This window comes from Magnolia sinica, chromosome 2, assembly GCF_029962835.1.
Source record: "Magnolia sinica isolate HGM2019 chromosome 2, MsV1, whole genome shotgun sequence".
Classification (NCBI taxonomy): Eukaryota; Viridiplantae; Streptophyta; class Magnoliopsida; order Magnoliales; family Magnoliaceae; genus Magnolia; species Magnolia sinica.
This window is the reverse complement of record NC_080574.1, coordinates 6871693-6889801: the sequence shown is the minus strand read 5'-3', so window position 1 is coordinate 6889801 and position 18109 is coordinate 6871693. Positions and strand designations below refer to the sequence as shown.

Sequence of the window (18109 nt, the reverse complement as noted above, 5' to 3'; positions counted from 1 at the left end):
TCCACCCAGGGTGGATGATACCCAAGATGAAAATGAGGTGCAACAGGCACCCCCGCCTCGTACTTTATGAGATTATCTACAACCGGCTGGAGTGAGTACGCCCTCATGTATGATTTTTCCTGAAAACACAGGACAAATGGACATCAAGCCAGGAGTTATCCAACTCCTTCCCAAATTTCATGGACTTGAATCAGAGAGTCCATATTTACATTTGAAAGAGTTCGATGAGATTATAGCTACATTATGTTTTCCTAATGTATCTGAGGATACAATTAGGCTGAAACTCTTTCCTTTTTCCTTAAAAGAGAAAGCTAAGACGTGGTTACATTCACTGCGTCCTAGATCCATTGGCACATGGAACGACATGCAGAGGGAATTCATAAAAAAATTCTTTCCAAATCATAAAACGATTACCCTCAGAAAAGCAATCATGAACTTTGCCCAAAAGGAAGATGAAACATTCTTCCAATGTTGGGAAAGGTTCAAAGATTTGGTCAGTTCATGCCCACAACACGGATTTGAAACGTGGCGCATTACAAATTTTTTCTACGATGGACTGACATCTTCCATGCGCCAAATGGTCAAGACAATGTGTAATGGAGAGTTCATTAATAAAGATGTCGACGAGGTATGAGACTACCTCGACAGTTTGGCTGAAAAAACACAATATTGGGACTATTACCCAAAGTCGAACACCACATCTAGGCCGACTCAATTAAAGGAGAAAGGTGGATTATATCTCTTGAAAGAAGAGGATGATCTCAAGTGTAAAGTGACTACGCTCATAAGGAAAGTTGAGGCCATGGAAGGAAAGAAGGATAAGGTCAATGAAATTGTTTGCGGCATCTATGATTGCAACATTCACACAATTGAAAACTGTCCTACAATACCTGCCTTTCGAGGAGTGTTGAATGAACAAGCCAATGCCATAAATAATTATCAAAGACCTTTTACTGGACCTAACTCCAATACATACAACCCTGGCTGGAAAAATCATCCAAACTTTAGTTGGAGGAATGGACAGACGGCTACTCCTCCAGGTTTCTTCAATCAAAATCCAAATCAAGTGAAACCTCAAGAGGAACTGGTTCAAAATCCCATACAAGAGCTGGCTCAGGCAATGCGGGGAATTACAGATTTTATGCAAAAGATAGATTCTCGTATGACGGTTATAGAAAAGGGGATGCTTCCTGCACAACCTCTCCCCAATCCTAAACCGCAGTACGAGAATAATGATCCCAGCTCTTCAAATCAGATGGGGCATGCTAAATCCATCACCACTCTTAGGAGTGGGAAGATCATTGATAAAAGTCTTCCGGTTAGGCCCGAAAAGCCTCAAGAACCAGAAGAGGACAACAATGATGGATCCAGTGATGCCCCACAAAAAGTAGAACTGGAACTTCTAGAAAAGCCAGTTGCTCCATTCCCCCAACGGTTGGTTTCACCAAAACCCCTCTCTAACTCTCAGGATATACTAGAGGTGTTGAAACAGGTGAAAGTCAACATTCCTCTACTTGATGTCGTTAAACAGATTCCTTCATATGCCAAATTCCTGAAAGACTTATGCACGACCAAAAGACGGAAAATTATTCAAAAGAAAATCTTCTTGACTGAGAAAGTGAGTGCCATCCTGAAGCAAGACGTGCCACAGAAATTCAAGGATCTCGGTAGCCCAACCATATCATGTGTAATCGGGAACCATCGAATTGATCATGCACTTCTTGACTTAGGAGCGAGCGTCAATCTGATTCCCTACTCGGTATACAAACAGTTAAGTTTGGGTGAATTGAAACCCACCCTAACCACACTACAACTTGCTGATCGCTCTGTTCGTGTACCAAGAGGGATAATTGAGGATGTGTTAGTCCAGGTCGATAGATTTTACTACCCTGTAGACTTTATCATCCTGGACACCGAACCCATCAATAACATGAGCACTCAGATTCCCGTCATCCTTGGTCGCCCATTCCTTGCCACGTCAAATGCAATTATCAATTGCAGGAATGGTGTCATGACTATATCTTTTGAAAATTTGATATTGGAGTCAAATATTTTTTTCAATAACGGCAGCAACTCAGAGGATGATGACGATTTCCACGACATTAACATGATTGACTCTTTCGTGGAAGATACGACACCGCTGACCTTATCCTCTGACCATCTGGAACGTGCCTGGCCCACTTCCATGATTTTGATGATGACATGATTAGGGAGACGTGTGCCCTGCTTGATACTGCACCGGTACTTGAAGTTAACCGGTGGAGGCCACAATTTGAAGAATTGCCACAAACCGATGTAGTGCCTCTACCGTCTAACCTCAAGCCGCCGAAGCTTGACCTAAAACCTTTGCCCTCTGATTTGAAATATGCCTATTTAGGTCAAGATGAGACATACCCGGTGGTGATCTCTGCCCACCTGGAGAAAGAACAGGAGAGTATGCTTATATCTACTCTCATTGAGCATAAAAGAGCCCTAGGATGGACGATAGCGGACCTCAAGGGAATCGATCCCTCGATTTGTACTCACCGCATATATCTTGAGGATAATGCAAAAACCGCTCGGCAACCACAACGTAGATTAAATCCAAACATGAAGGAAGTGGTTAAGGCCGAGGTTCTTAAACTATTGGACGTATGTATTATATACCCTATATCTGATAGTTAATGGGTGAGTCCAACTCAAGTGGTCCCTAAGAAGTCCGGAATCACCATCGTAGCCAATGCTAATAATGAACTCGTGCCAACTAGAGTTACTACTGGTTGGAGAATGTGCATTGACTACAGGAAGTTGAATACCGTCACGAGGAAAGACCACTTTCCTTTACCATTCATTGATCAGATCCTGGAAAGGTTAGCTGGTCATTCCTATTACAGTTTCCTTGACGGGTATTCGGGCTACAACCAGATAGAGATAGCCCCTGAAGACCAGGAAAAGACCACATTTACATGTCCCTACAGCACTTTTGCCTATCGAAGGATGCCATTCGGACTATGTAATGCCCCCGCCACCTTTTAGCGATGTATGCTTAGTATCTTTTCTGATATGGTAGGGCAATATCTAGAGGTCTTCATGGATGATTTCTCTGTTTACGGTCCATCTTTCAGCAAGTGCTTGGAAAGTCTTAAATGTGTGCTGAAAAGATGTGAAGAAAAGAACTTGGTACTTAATTGGGAGAAGTGCCATTTCATGGTTCAGAAGGAAATTGTCCTTGGGCATATTATCTCGTCCAAGGGAATCGAGGTAGATAAGGCAAAAATCGATCTTATCTCTAACCTACCACCACCCAAGAACATCAGAGACGTGCGATCCTTCTTAGGACACGCAGGATTTTACAGGCAATTCATAAAGGACTTTAGTCTCCTCTCTCGTCCTTTATGCACTCTTCTTCAAAAGGATGCTCCGTACGAGTGGACTGAGCAATGCCAGGAAGCTTTCACCAAGCTTAAGGGCACGTTAACCACTGCACCTATCATCACCCCCGACAGGAGCCTTCCTTTTGAGCTTATGTGCGACGCTTCGGATTATGCTTGGAGCGGTTCTAGGCCGGAGAAAAGATAAGAGGCCCTACGTCATTCATTAAGCAAGTAGAACTTTAAATTCCCCCGGTGAACTACTCGACTACGAAAAAGGAACTCTTAGTCATCGTTCGCCTTGGACAAATTTAAGTCCTACTTGATCGGATCCAAGATCATTATCTACACAGATCATGCGGCACTTAAGTATCTTCTTTCTAAGAATGATTCTAAGCCCCGTTTGATACGATAGATCCTTCTACTCCAAGAATTTGATTTGGAAATTAAAGATAAAAAGGGAGTAGAGAACGTAGTGGCCGATCACCTTTCTCGCCTTAATACCTCTGAGTCCCTTGAGATACCCCATATCAACGGCATGTTCCCTGATGAACAACTGTTCAGAGTCTCCCATTCACCTTGGTTCGCTGATATTGCTAATTATCTTGCTACAGGTGCCATACCGACACAGTGGACTGCGCAAGATAAGAAGAAATTTTTCACTGAGGTGCGCAACTTTTTCTGGGATGATCCTTATTTATTTAAATATTGCCCAGACCAAATCCTAAGGAGATGTGTACCAGACGATGAGCATCAGAGCGTCATCTCCTTGTCACTCAAGCTGTGGTGGTCACTTTTCTGCTAAAAAGACCACGGTCAAGATTCTGCAGTGTGGTTTTTACTGGCCCACTATGTTTAGGGACACTCATGAGTTTTGCAAAGCTTGTGAGCGTTGTTAGAAATTGGGAGCATTGTCCCGTCGAAACATAATGCCTTTGAATCCCATCCTTATCATTGAAGCATTTGATTGCTGGGGCATTGATTTCATGGGACCATTCCCCCAATCGTTTGGGAATCTGTATATTTTGCTCGCCGTGGATTATGTCACTAAATGGGTCGAAGCGATTCCGTGTCGAAAGAATGACCATCGCACGGTCATTAAATTTCTAAAAGAAAACATCCTTTCTCGATTCGGAACGCCTCGAGCCATCATTAGTGATGGGGGCTCACACTTTTGTAATAGACCATTCGAGAGCTTAATGAAGAAATACGGTATCTCTCATAAGGTGAGCACCCCAGACCATCCACAGACAAGTGGACAAGCTGAGATTTCTTATAGGAAAATTAAACACATTTTGGAGAAAACGGTTAACCCTGATCGTAAGGATTGGTCAATCCGATTGACCGATGCCTTATGGGCATACCGTACTGCCTTTAAAACCCCTATTGGAATGTCTCCCTTTAGACTTGTCTATGGGAAAGCTTGTCACTTGCCTGTGGAGCTGGAACATAAAGCGTACTGGGCGATCAAAAATCTTACTTTCAATCTGGACAACGCTGGCTCGCTACGCAAACTTCAATTGAATGAACTTGAGGAAATCCGGAATGATGCGTACGATAATTCGAGAATTTACAAGGACAAGATGAAAGCATTTCATGACCAACACATTTTGCGAAAATCATTCATGCCTGGTCAAAAGGTCCTTTTGTACAATTCTCGATTACATCTCTTTCCGGGTAAGCTTCGATCTCGTTGGACCGGCCCTTACATTGTTGTCACTGTTTTTTCGCATGGGGCCGTTGAGATAAAAAATTCCGACAATGGCAAGGAGTTTAAAGTCAATGGACATCGATTGAAACCATTTGTCGAGAAATTTGATTCAGAGGACATGTCCATGCCTCTGACTGATCCTGTTTACCAGGATTGATCTCCTAATTTGATGGAGGTATAGGTAGGTTTCCTGTTTTCTTAGGACTAGGGTAGTTGCTTTATTTGTCTGGCTGAAGACGGTAAACTTAGCGCTCCTGGGAGGCAACCCAGTTCTTCATTACATTTCATTTTTATCATTAGTTAGTTCAATGTTTGTGGGTAACATTGCTGCAAACCCTCACGAGACTACAACTCGTCCACTAGGGGTAACCTAGGGGTTTAAAGGCTTGTTGCATATGCTAAATGCAATCGAGAGTACCTGCGAAAGTAGTGTAGGTAGGATTTCATTTTTGTTATTTTTATTTTATTTTTGTTAGTTTCTCTCTTGTGCTGACCCGCTCTTACGTAGCTATCGTTGGAAAGCCTCTTGATTCTTTTCGTCCAGGTACTATCTTTCCATCACTCCTATTTTTCCGTTGTCTCATATGCATTGCATGTCTATTTCTTTTTACATTGAGGACAATGTAGATTTTTGGTTGGGGGTGGGAGATTAGGTTTCCTAATCTGTGTTTTCTTGGTCCTGAGCAAAAGTTGTGAAAATTTTTAATTTTATAGGATTTCTGATGAAGTCGAAGTGATTTTGACAGGCCATCTAGGGCACCTAGAATTTCAAGATGCGTGATATTGGTACTTCATGACTCTTGGATTCAGTTATCTATTAAATTTCACAGCTAAGTTTGAATTGTTAATCCATTATTAGAATTTGTAAACATTGATTGAGTCATGAATTCGCAGGACACATCTCGCTTACATATTAAGGTTTCAGTTCGATATTAGAGGATTAACTTGGTAATCACTAAACATGAAAGGAACCAACTTGAGAAATCGAATGGATTGGGCAAACAGTCTTTACCATAGGTTTGCTCCCTATAGGTGAAGATTTGATTCCTCCCCTTGACGGTATTTTAATGAAAAATAAAAATAAAAAAATAAAAAAATAAAAAATATCAAAGGTCGATTAATGAAAAGATGATCCGTGAGGAAAGTTTTGGTTATTATGAATTATCTTATTGATTACCAATGATATCCTGAAATAGAGAAGTAAATTTTAATGATGATAAGCTGAGATTACATTGTACGCTCATAGATCTCAATGATTAGAATTTTTCTAATTAATGGAATAATACTTTGAACTCGACTATGAAGTTATCGTGCGCTCGAGTCCAGGAGATAGTAATGCCCAACATTCATGAATCTGGGAATTCTCATATCTGGATTATTCTACAAAAAATCACTCGAGTTTATAGAAATTGTTCTGTAATTCTCAACTTACTTTTCGCATATTTTGCTCGGGACTAGCAAAATGCTGGTTGGGAGTTGTGTTGAGGGTCAAATATTGCATATCAGACCCTATTATTACCTGGGTTTTCAAACATGATACTGTTTAACGGCCCGATTTAAAACGTGTTTGTGTTGCAGGGCGTGTTTACGAGCCTGGACTGGGAAAAAGGTACTAAAAGCATGGATTTAGCGGTCTAAAATCACCAAGGCAAGCGACGGACCCCAGAAGACCAAGATCGATGGATGTGCATGTCAGGGATTCAAGAAAATCAAGAAATTGGAGCTTAAGTGGCCCAAAAGACGTCCAAAATGCAAGATCACAGGGTTCTCGCCATCCGATCAGCTCAAAACTTTATACATGGCCTGAGGGTCATAAATTAACCGTACACGTAAATTTTCATCCATTGGATCGCTGTGGAAGGGGCCCAACGGACATATCAGCCCATAAAACCATTGATTTTGGGCCCGCCTGCTATCCAGATGTGCTTGAAAATTGGTCTCAACGCGTTAAATGAGCTGACAATACGGATGGACGGAGCGAATTTTCACGAACATCTCCGTAGGACGGATGTGCATCACGTGTGCACGGTACACAAGTGCACCAGCCGTGCACTGTATTCCTCAAAGTCGGTCAGCGCACGCTGACCGACGTCTCCCTCTCCAACTCGAAGTCGTTCCTGCGGAAGGAACAGAGGTCGCGGGTGAGTCTTGTGGGCCACCACCGTGATGCAATGGACTGATCCGGACCGTCCATCAGAAGCCCTTGCCCCCTATCATCCTCGCCTAGATGGCAGAATTTCAAGAAACATCGGAGACCGGCTGTTGATCGTCAAAACGGCAGACGGACGGTGGAATGAAATCGTTCATGGCCACGAATAAGCTGATCCAAAAATGGTCATGTTCGACCGATTTTTCGTGACTAAGCTAATGGACGAGTTGGATTTCTCAAATAACTATGATCAGAGGCCTCACCATCCGAACAGCGCAGGTACGTTACGCGTCCTGTTTACGCAGTCCGGAGGAATCCGAAAATTCCGGACAGCTGTGGCCCATCATCCTTGATCGGATGAACGATCTGAACCATTCATGTGGAGCCCACGCTAGTCGAGACCCCAGCCATGAGGAAAGTTCTAAACCAAGCCTGTACAGCCATCCTAAAATCTCAAGCTAAACGCAAGTGCATTTCTGTGTTTAGTCTGCTGCGCACGTTGATGCGCACGCTTATGGACTACGATATATCTCAGCAACTATTCCAGACCCCGGGGATATAAAATACAAGAGGGGAGGAAGCTGAAGTGGGGGAGGACTTGAGCTTGATTGGAGGACGGCTTGGTTGAGAGGGAGAGAGAAAGAAATTCAGAAGACAGGGAGCCTTGGCTTTCTGCTATCCACGGCTGGAACGGGAGGAAAAGCTGGGAGCTTGGTGGGAAAGGAAAAACGGAAGCAGCGGCTGGGTTTTCTCTCTCTTCCCTTCTTGTTCTTTTCTTTTCCTTTTTATTTTTATTTTGTTGTTTAATCAGCCCATCCATGTGTGGCTAATCCTCTTAGCTAGGGCTAAGATGTGAAGCCTGTAGCGAGATGGGAGACACTATCTCATGCGTTTAATTTGAATTTCTGAACTGAACTTGGTTTTAAGTTGATTATTAAAAGAATATTTTCTCAGTCTTTAATGGTCTGTTGTGACTGAAATTACAATGGGTTTGTAATGGCTTTGAATATCTCTTTTTCTTTCTTTTTGGATGTTTATGACGTCAGGAAGCCCTGTTGTTCATCATCGTCTCCTGGGCATGGTTGGATGATCGTACCCTTCCTAACTTTCATGTACTTTTGATTGGTTGGTAATTAGTTTAATCCTGTTATTTGCTTTGTCTCCTGGGCATGGTTAGATGATGGAATCCATTCTAATTCATATACCTTTCATCTTTTGAAAATCAGATCAAGTAAGTTCAGTTTGATTTCCATGATTCCTGATGCAGGCAAAAGATCTCCCTGATCCCTACAAGTGGATTCTCTGAATCCCTAGTTTCCCTTCTCTGAATTCCTTAAGTTTTAGATAATTATTCCACAATTATTCCTTAAATTTACATTTGATTTTGATTACATCTTAGGAAACGTACAAGTTTCAGTCCCTGTGGATTCGACCTCGGTCTTACCGAGTTTATTACTACATCACAACCCTATACTTGGGGAGTGAACACATTCTGAGCACGCTCATATTGCGCACACACTTACACCACCTTCTAAGCTTTCTATAAGCTTATGCACGATTGATGCGTGCAGGTGACGCCAGGACGCAGCCATAGCATACTAGCAGCGGGAGCGTGCAGACGGGCTTTGGAGTTTCTATCTTTTGCATTATCTTGTATTTTTCCCTTTCAGGTGTATTATACTCAAAAGTTTTTGATCATAGTGGATTTTGTGGTGGTGTTCTTGTGGTTATTGTTCGTGGGTTATGCTTTTGGTTATGCTCATTACAATTGAATTGATGATTTGAAACCCTCCTTGTAGCATCCCAGGATTGGAACTTGGTGTATAGGTGCCGGGAGCTGAGAATGGGGTACTACGGAGGCTGTCGACGCCAGATTCGATGATCGGTAATTTTGTGAGTCCGGTTTCCGAGTTTGGGGCGTGATAATGCGGTACTCAGGCGTGACAATGCGGTACTCAGACCTGACCCATTTAGAGCTAACCCACTTGTTAAATGGTACAGGTCTAGGTCCAAGAACAAATCCAGCTGCTCAACGGATCTAGATCTGATTTCCTTTATATTAGGCTTGGCCTAATCCAACTTGAACCCATTTGGTAAATGGAAGAGTCTGATTTATACTGGAAGGGAGCCATCCAAACCTGGACTCATCTATACCTAATTTTAAACCTTTGAAAATGCTTGCATAGAAAATGAGAAATCCACTTCATGTCGGCTGAGAATATGAGGTACCACGGAATGCAAATTGACATGCAGAAAATGATAGGACGGTTTAGAGTCTGGATATCCCTTAATCAGATTCATTAACCTGACCCATTTATAAATGGTCTAGGTGGATCTACCTCCACCATACCCAAACTCATTTATAAATAGATTCGATGGAGTTGACGCAAACCCAATTTAGACCCATTTAGTAAGTGGCGCGTCTTTGGCTAAACCCATCCCAAACCCACCATTTACGGCCCTACAGATTTTGGTTGTAGAGAATGTATACTGTTGAAATCATCTCTGAATTTAGGCCCAAAGGCCGGCGACAGACAATGGAACTTGAATTGCCACATAGACAAAAGGTACCATTTCTTTTATCCAGACTCCGTGAGATACTAGCCGTTATTTTATTTTATTTTTTTAATATGGCCGTTTTAACGGGCGTTATGATATTTTTTTAGAAACACTTTGGCTTGATGTTGACTCTTGTTAAACGGTTTCCCGCCATCCACTTTAGGTCACAGTGAGACAGTTAAAGATCATCTGATCTGCTAGATCTTTCTACGGCCAATCAAATGACAGCCAGCTGACGGGTATGATGATGAATGGATCTGTCTATATCGATTAATCCAAGGTAGGATCAAGGGCTATTTGATAACCGTAAACATAGCTATGATCATCTAACCAATGAAAGAATTAGGTCATGCTATATAAATAGTGGAGGATAAATATTTGAACCGTATGGATCAAAATACATGCATGAGGGGTGCAGCACAGATTTCAGCATGAGTATGAACTACCTGCATCTCATAGAGTATTTTACAATTCCTATTGAAATTATTGTAACAGTATGGTACAAGTCTTCTTTTAAAAGTCAACCTGATCTCTTTACAATGGCCAATAGTTCATCTGTACGAGATGAAAAGCTTCCATACCCTGTGATCATGTTTATAAAAATCATGTCCCATGCGGGGACCAACATCAAAATAAAACAGGCACAACCAAGCCAATGGTCCCACACTCCGATCAGAATCCGAGGGTCCCATGGGGCCCATTTGGTTACCACACAAGTTGATAAAAATAAAGAGAAGGCCTTTAAAGTATTAGTTGTTGTTTGTACAAAGTAATTTGAATTAAAAAATTTATTTCTTATTATTTTCTATAAAATGCATAATGAGCAAGTTTATTTTTATTTTTATTCCTGTGTATGTATATTTAATGTGCCACAAAGTGAGACCATCCATCTTTCAGCACCCCCAAATGCAGCATCCAGCTTTATGCCCATATTTACAAAAAGAATTGAGCATGCTAGAACATTTTACTAATTAATAAGATTTTCAACAACCAGCAAATAACTATTGAAAAGCCGTTGCAGGCTAGTATGTATCTATTTTTCAGCTGGCTTCATTACTAAGATAAAATGTGCTAGTGCGCTCATATATTTTAAAGATAAAAAAAATATTGAGCATGAACGGGCAATTTATTAATAGGCTTTTCATTCAGCAAGTAATGGTTGCTTCAAAGCTGTTGCGCGCTAGCTTACGTGCCACAAATACTATCAAGCTTGTTCAAGCAATTTTTAAGTGTCACAATGCATCTTCAAGTGATTTATTAGTTTGTTGCATGCGAACGTGTGCTAATGTGCCCATGTATCTTTGTCTGGAGAGGGTGTTTGATGAACAACAATCATACACAATAATATATTCCATCCATGCAAGCATACTCAAACAAGCCTTAATAGAACAGTTAAGAGTAAAAGCTGAATAGAGATGAGGCAGTTGCAGATCCATAAATCGGAAGTTGGGACGATGGAAGTGAACTATGACATATCTAAGTTCATAGTGTTTGGAGTGCGTAGGCCATCAAAAACAGTACGTCTTTGAAGTACGGCTCATCCTCCATTGAGGTAGGGATGCCAACAGGTCAGGCTTGGGTCAGATCTAGCACTCGTACTTGGGCTGTCAATTTACGGGTTCTTTTGGATTCGGATATTGTTTTTAAAGGCTTGGATTTGAATTGATTAGGATTGAGTGCACGTTATGTTGCCACCAAGTCTTTGGATTGAGGTTTTCAATTGCTCTTGCCGCAAACAAGAGTATTCACATGGTTGGGCCCACCCAATTGATAGATTAAATTACAAACACGTGCTACTTTAACATACACGTGTGAAGATAGCTTTTCTTACAGCTTGTCATCTAAGAAACCCCATTTCAATATTAAAATAAGCAATACATATTTAGGGCTATTTGGTTGCTAAAAAATAACCTCGCGGTGTCGTCCATGCCTTTAATATGTGAGCGTTGTTCGGTCTATCAACGGATTCTTAGGTTGACCGAAGTAGACCGAAGATGCGACCAAGCGGAATGCGTAAGTGCAGGTTTTTGTTTTCAATTTTGTACGTAGGGGTATAAATAAACTTCTAGTTGTGCAATTAGAATAAAACAAAAGGAGCTTAGCACGTTTTTAGGAGTTGTGATGAAGAAATTAGGGTTTTTCATCTGTATGTTGTTCCATCTCTTTTAACTTTCTAATTAAAGTAGATCATATGTCACTTGGTGTCATGGTTTTTTTGCCGCAAGTGTTTTCATCATAAAAATCTTCGTGTATTCTATGTAGTTACTTAAAATTTTCTTTCCCTTTGCATTGTGTTATTTTGCTCGAGGTTGCTTCCGCAATGGATAAGTCGTGTTAAGGCTTTTCGCTGATCCAACAAATTGGATCAAAACAAACATTAGGTTTTCAGATTGAATCTAAGACATGATATCGAGGGCACCAAATGTGAAGTTTAAGATAGAGCAATTCACGGGTAAAAATAATTTTGAATTATAAAGGTTGGATATGAAAGCCCTCTTAATTCAGCAAAGGTTGTAACAAGTACTCATTGACAAGGTGATATGTCTCGAATCGATGAAAGAAGATGATTTGGATAAACTTGATTAGAGGATGTTTAATACAATCCAATTATGCTTGGATGATGAAGTCTTTTATAATGTCATCAATGAGATGACTACCATGGGCCTATAGAAAAAGTTAGAGAGCATTTACATGACGAAGTCGCTCTCCAAATGTCTATATATAAAGAGATAACTTTACAATCTGAAGATAGTGAAAGGGCCGGATCTCTTTGAGCACATCAACGCCTTTAACAAATTGATTTGCAAACTGACTAATGTGGAGGTGAAGATTAATGAAGAAGATAAGTCTTAATTTTGTTGACGTCTCTTTAAGATTTTTACGAGTATCCGGTGGATACTTTGTGCACATGATAAGGATATCTTGGAACTTGATACCATTATCTCATCCATTCAGTCAAAGAAGTTTAGAAGGAATAACGGTGGGGGGGATATTTCTATGGGTGCATTGTTTGGTAGGGGAAGATTGTCTGAGTGAGAGTAAGGGAATTCGTAATCAAAGTCCAAGTTGAATGGCAAAGGAAAGTTGTAGTGTTAGAATTATGGCAGGATGTGATATATGAAGAAAGACTGTATAAATTCCAAAATATAGAAAGATAATAAATTAGATGATTCGCCGAAGGAAGCTAATTTAGTAGAATCTAACAAAGGCACAAGTGGTTGTGACGTATTATCTATGTTTAAGGTCGAACACCTGTATAATGACTGGATTTTGGATACGGGGGTATCATACCACTTGTGTTTTCATCAGACTTGGTTCGCCACATATAATGAATATGGTAGTGACCTGGTTCTTATGAGCAATTATCATACCCGTTTTGATGTTGTGAGTTCTTGAGGCACTCATATGCAAATTCGTTGGATATGAAGGTGTTCTAGAAGTTTCTAAAAGGGCTCTCATTGTGGCAAAATGAAAAGACCTTAGCATGTTTTTGAGGGTTTTGAAGGAGAAGATAGGGTTTCTCATCTGTAAGTTGTTCCATCTCCTGTAACTTTTTGATTAAAATGGATCGTTTGTTGTTTGGTGTCGTGGTTTTTTCCTGCAAGAATTTTTCCACGTAAAATTTTCGTGCTTTTTTTTTTTTTTTGTGATTGATCAATTTTCATTTCACTATTTACGTGTTTGATTCCATTTAAAATTACGTCAGAGATTGCTTTTGCACCAAATAAGTCATGCTAGGGCGCATGCGCAACACATATATTATTTGAACAATGCAATAATTGTTATAAACCAAAGACAATTGTCAAAAACAAAATAAAAGTTGTTACCATGAACCGGGTAATTTGAAAATAGTAGTAGTGACTTTAACCATTTCCCCATAAAATACACTAAGGAATAATGATCTCCTATGCACATATCTGTCACATGTGCCACATTCACCCGCATAAGCTACTATTTTGAATGTGTCACATATATAAGTGATGCTCTTCATCTTTAACCACAGCCCGTGTTCTATGTTTGACCTTCAATGGGCCCACACGGGCTACTACCTATGTTCAAGAAATCAGCATGTGCTACCATGCAACTTCAAATAACTCATATGAGCCGCATATTCTATTAATAAGCAACGACTGCATTACAAGTCTCCATATGCTAACATGCCTAATGTGTATAAGAGCTATGTAAGCTTGTTTAGACAGGGTATATGACCCAAAAAAAAAAAAAAACCTGACAATATAAAAATTAATTCATCATATAGTCATGTCTAGATTCACTTGGTTGAACATGTGTTAGAAAAGTTGTATTCAAACGTCACTTACATGATAACCAAATAAGCCTTTAACATATAATAATATACTATTAAAATAAAACAAACTTGACATAAAAGGTATATGGATAAAAGAGGAGATCGTAGTCTCTTTTCCTGGCATAATTCTTAAAACTTCAAGTAGAGAAAAAAATATCTTTAAAACAAGAAAAAGAACTGATATTATTAAAGAAAAAAGTGAATGAATTGTTTATGATATGCTCAATGCATGACTTTATATAAGCAAAAGAGGCTCTAGTCACTTGATTCAACTCAAATTACAAACTTTTTCTTTTTCTTGTTTGGTATTTCTACGGGTATTTTTACGGGTGCATTGTTTGGTAGGGAAAGATTGTCTGAGCGAGAGTAAGGGAACTCGTGACCAGAGTCCAAGTTGAATGACAAAGGGAAGTTATAGTGTTAGAATTATGGCAGGATGTGATATATGAAGAAAGACAGTATAAATTCTAAAATATAGAAGGATAATAAATTAGATGATTCGCCGAAGGAAGCTAATTTAGTAGAATCCAACAAAGGCACAAGTGGTTGTGACGTATTATCTGTGTTCAAGGTCGAACACCTGTATAATGACTGGATTTTGGATACGGGGGTATCATACCACTTGTGTTTTCATCAGACTTGGTTCGCCACATACAACGAATATGGTAGTGACCTGGTTCTGAGCAATTATCATACCCGTTTTGATGTTGTGAGCTCTTGAGGAACTCATATGCAAATTCGTCGGATACGAAGGTGTTCTGGAAGTTTCTAGAGGAGATCTCATTGTGGCAAAATGAAAGGACCTTAGCATGTTTTTGAGGGTTTTGAAGGAGAAGATAGAGTTTCTTATCTGTAAGTTGTTCCATCTCTTGTAACTTTCTGATTAAAATGGATCGTTTGTCATTTGGTGTCGTGGTTTCTTCCTTCAAGAATTTTTCCGCGTAAAATCTTCATGCTTTTTTTTTTTTTTTTGTGATCGATCAATTTTCATTTCACTATTTATATGTTTGATTCCGTTTAAAATTACTTCAGAGATTGCTTTTGCACCAAACAAGTCGTGCTAGGGCGCAACACATATATTATTCGAACGATGCAATAATTGTTATAAACCAAAGACAATTGTCAAAAACAAAATAAAAGTTGTTACCATGAACCGGGTAATTTGAAAATAGTAGTGACTTTAACCATTTCCCCATAAAATACACTAAGGAATAATGATCTCCTATGCACATATCTGTCACATGTGCATTCACCCGCATAAGCTACTATTGTGAATGTGTCACATATATAAGTGATGCTCCTCATCTTCAACCACAGCCCGTGTTCTATGTTTGACCTTCAATGGGCCCACACAGGCTACTACCTATGTTCAAGAAATCGGTATGTGCTACCATGCAACTTCGAATAACTCATATGAGCCGCATATTCTATTAATAAGCAACGACTGCATTACAAGTCTCCATATGCTAACATGCCTAATGTGTATAAGAGCCATGTAAGCTTGTTTAGACAGGGTATATGACCAAAAAAAAAAAAAAAAAACCTTACAACATAAAAATTAGTTCATCATATGGTCATGTCTAGATTCACTTGGTTGAACATGTGTTAGAAAAGTTGTATTCAAACGTCACTTACATGATAACCAAATAAGCCTTTAACATATAATAATATACTATTAAAATAAAACAAACTTGACATAAAAGGTATGTGGATAAAAGAGGAGCTCATGGTCTTCTTTCCTGGCATAATTCTTAAAACTTCAAGTAGAGAAAAAAATATCTTTAAAACAAGAAAAAGAACTGATATTATTAAAGAAAAAAGTGAATGAATTGTTTATGATATGCTCAATGCATGACTTTATATAAGCGAAAGAGGCTCTAGTCACTTGATTCAACTCAAATTACAAACTTTTTTGAAATAATAAAATTTATTAAAAAAGATAAAAAGATGAGTAATTACTCTATCTAACTGAACCTGGTAAAAACACATAAATGACATAAACAAAAACTTTGAATTACAACTAAACTCTTAAAAATCTACAGATCAAGAAAATAGTGCTAACTATTTAGATTTTGAATTCAAATTTAATCCCCGAAATGATTGAATTTTGAGAAGCTGCAGATAACTTTCCAATGACATATTATATGCAGAAGCGGATAAGCTATAGTTATAGTGTGCATTTATGCCTTGCTCTAGATCGGGTCTATCCTAAACAATCATGAAGTTGTTGGCCGCCTTTTTTTTACATGATAAAATTGGAACCAGCAAGACCCAATTCGACCCGATTCCAAACAGGTCCATCAACTTGGGCCCAATTAGAGATCTTTTCACCTATGTCAAGTGTAATCCGTACCCAACCTGAGTTATTAAAAGATAAAAATAAATAAAAATAAATCCCAACTGGCCTGGCCATTGGGTACCCATTGACGGCCTTACATGCTGGGCCTTGATGAATGGTCTATGTCACAGTACATATGTACCTCATTTAATGATTTTTAAACTGGCCTACACACCATGCACATATTACTCCCACCAACTAAAACAGAAAAATTAATTCCTATCATTATCGATTTATAGGAATTATCGGAATATGATGCATCAAGATACATCCAATCTATACAAATGGAGCTATGGTCCCGAGAATGGGACCGTTATGGGTCCCACTTAGATGTGGATGGCCAAGAATCATGATTGGAAGATCCAACCCGTCCAATATTTGGTACTTTTCCAAACCATCCCCGTCTACATTTTTCTAGCAATCAGGTTAGGATCTTCCAAACTGCAACACAGGACAATCTCTAATCCACTACAAATCTTACTAGATTACAGCATCTGGGTCCCACTTATAGGCAATTACACATTAGGCGCATCAGGACACTATCTATCACAACCCAACGAATCAGGACCATAGAAATCCTCTTCATTGATGCCTGATACTGTGTTGAGGAAGTGACTCACCGAAAGTGTTTCATTCAGTCTTTTCGGCCCCTAACTCAACGGCTATATATTCGTTTTGCAGTAAGCCATATTCCCCTCTTTCAGAAAGGTAAAAACATGGCCACTCTGGCATAGTGTGATGGTTCGTACAAATGCATGCAGATATGTATATGTGTCATACTTATAAATAATCAAACCGTTAAAATTGTGGGCCACACTTAAGATGGTGATAATTTAAAAATAAAACCAAATAAATATCTATTCTGAACGTGTTTGGAGAATAATAAATAATTAATATAGTAAATATTCAATGGTCCACTTTCAATGAACAAATATCCAATTATCAAAAGCTATTTTACTTCCGTCATTGTGACTTGTTGGTTTTATCCATTTTAAAGCAAGTAAAATGACTTGAATGGTTTAGATTGAGTTAAGTCCGTACGAATTATACGATTTTAGAGTGCATGTGTATGGATCATCACAGTCTTTCAGAGATTCGAATAACTCCTCTTTGATAAAAGGCTGGTGGATGGGAGGAGTATTGATTGTAGGGCTTTGCTGAACCCACACGCGTGTACAATTCAGGTAATGCACACGCTTCCATGCATGCCAGCGTGGCAAGAGATGAAATATGCAAGCCATACATCATGTGGACCACACCGTGTAGATACTTTTACCGAAAGAGAAAGGTGGTCCCACTCAGTAGGTCTGCCATCATGTTACAAATAGGTGGGGGGATAAAAAACCAATCTTTTCACAGCCGTATATTTGTTCAGTTAATTGTGGCCGACCAAACTAGTGGGCCGACATGATTCTTGGGATAGAGAATCTACGTATTGGTAGCCTTCTCTTTGATAACTTTGTTATTAGACACGTGTGACACGGTGACATGCGTGCATCTGGGCATATGAAAGCTGTTGATTGTGTATTAGATGATGATATGTAGGTATGGCCGAGGAGAGGAACATTGATGGTAGATGACTCGCATGCCATGATTGTTTTAATACGGTTGTGGGATATGGAATCATGGATGGAGGGAAATGGCGATGATGAGGGAGACGACGGTTAGCGTTGATCGTGGCCTCACAACGCTCGTG

The 18109-nt window shown here is 39.6% G+C and overlaps 1 non-coding gene across 1 annotated transcript; it reads right to left on the bottom strand.

Annotated features, from left to right (window-relative positions):
• Positions 1–412: 412 nt before the first annotated feature.
• Positions 413–519, bottom strand: LOC131238085 (small nucleolar RNA R71). The gene has a single exon (XR_009167503.1). It is a non-coding gene; the product is annotated as a small nucleolar RNA R71 (small nucleolar RNA).
• Positions 520–18109: the final 17590 nt, after the last annotated feature.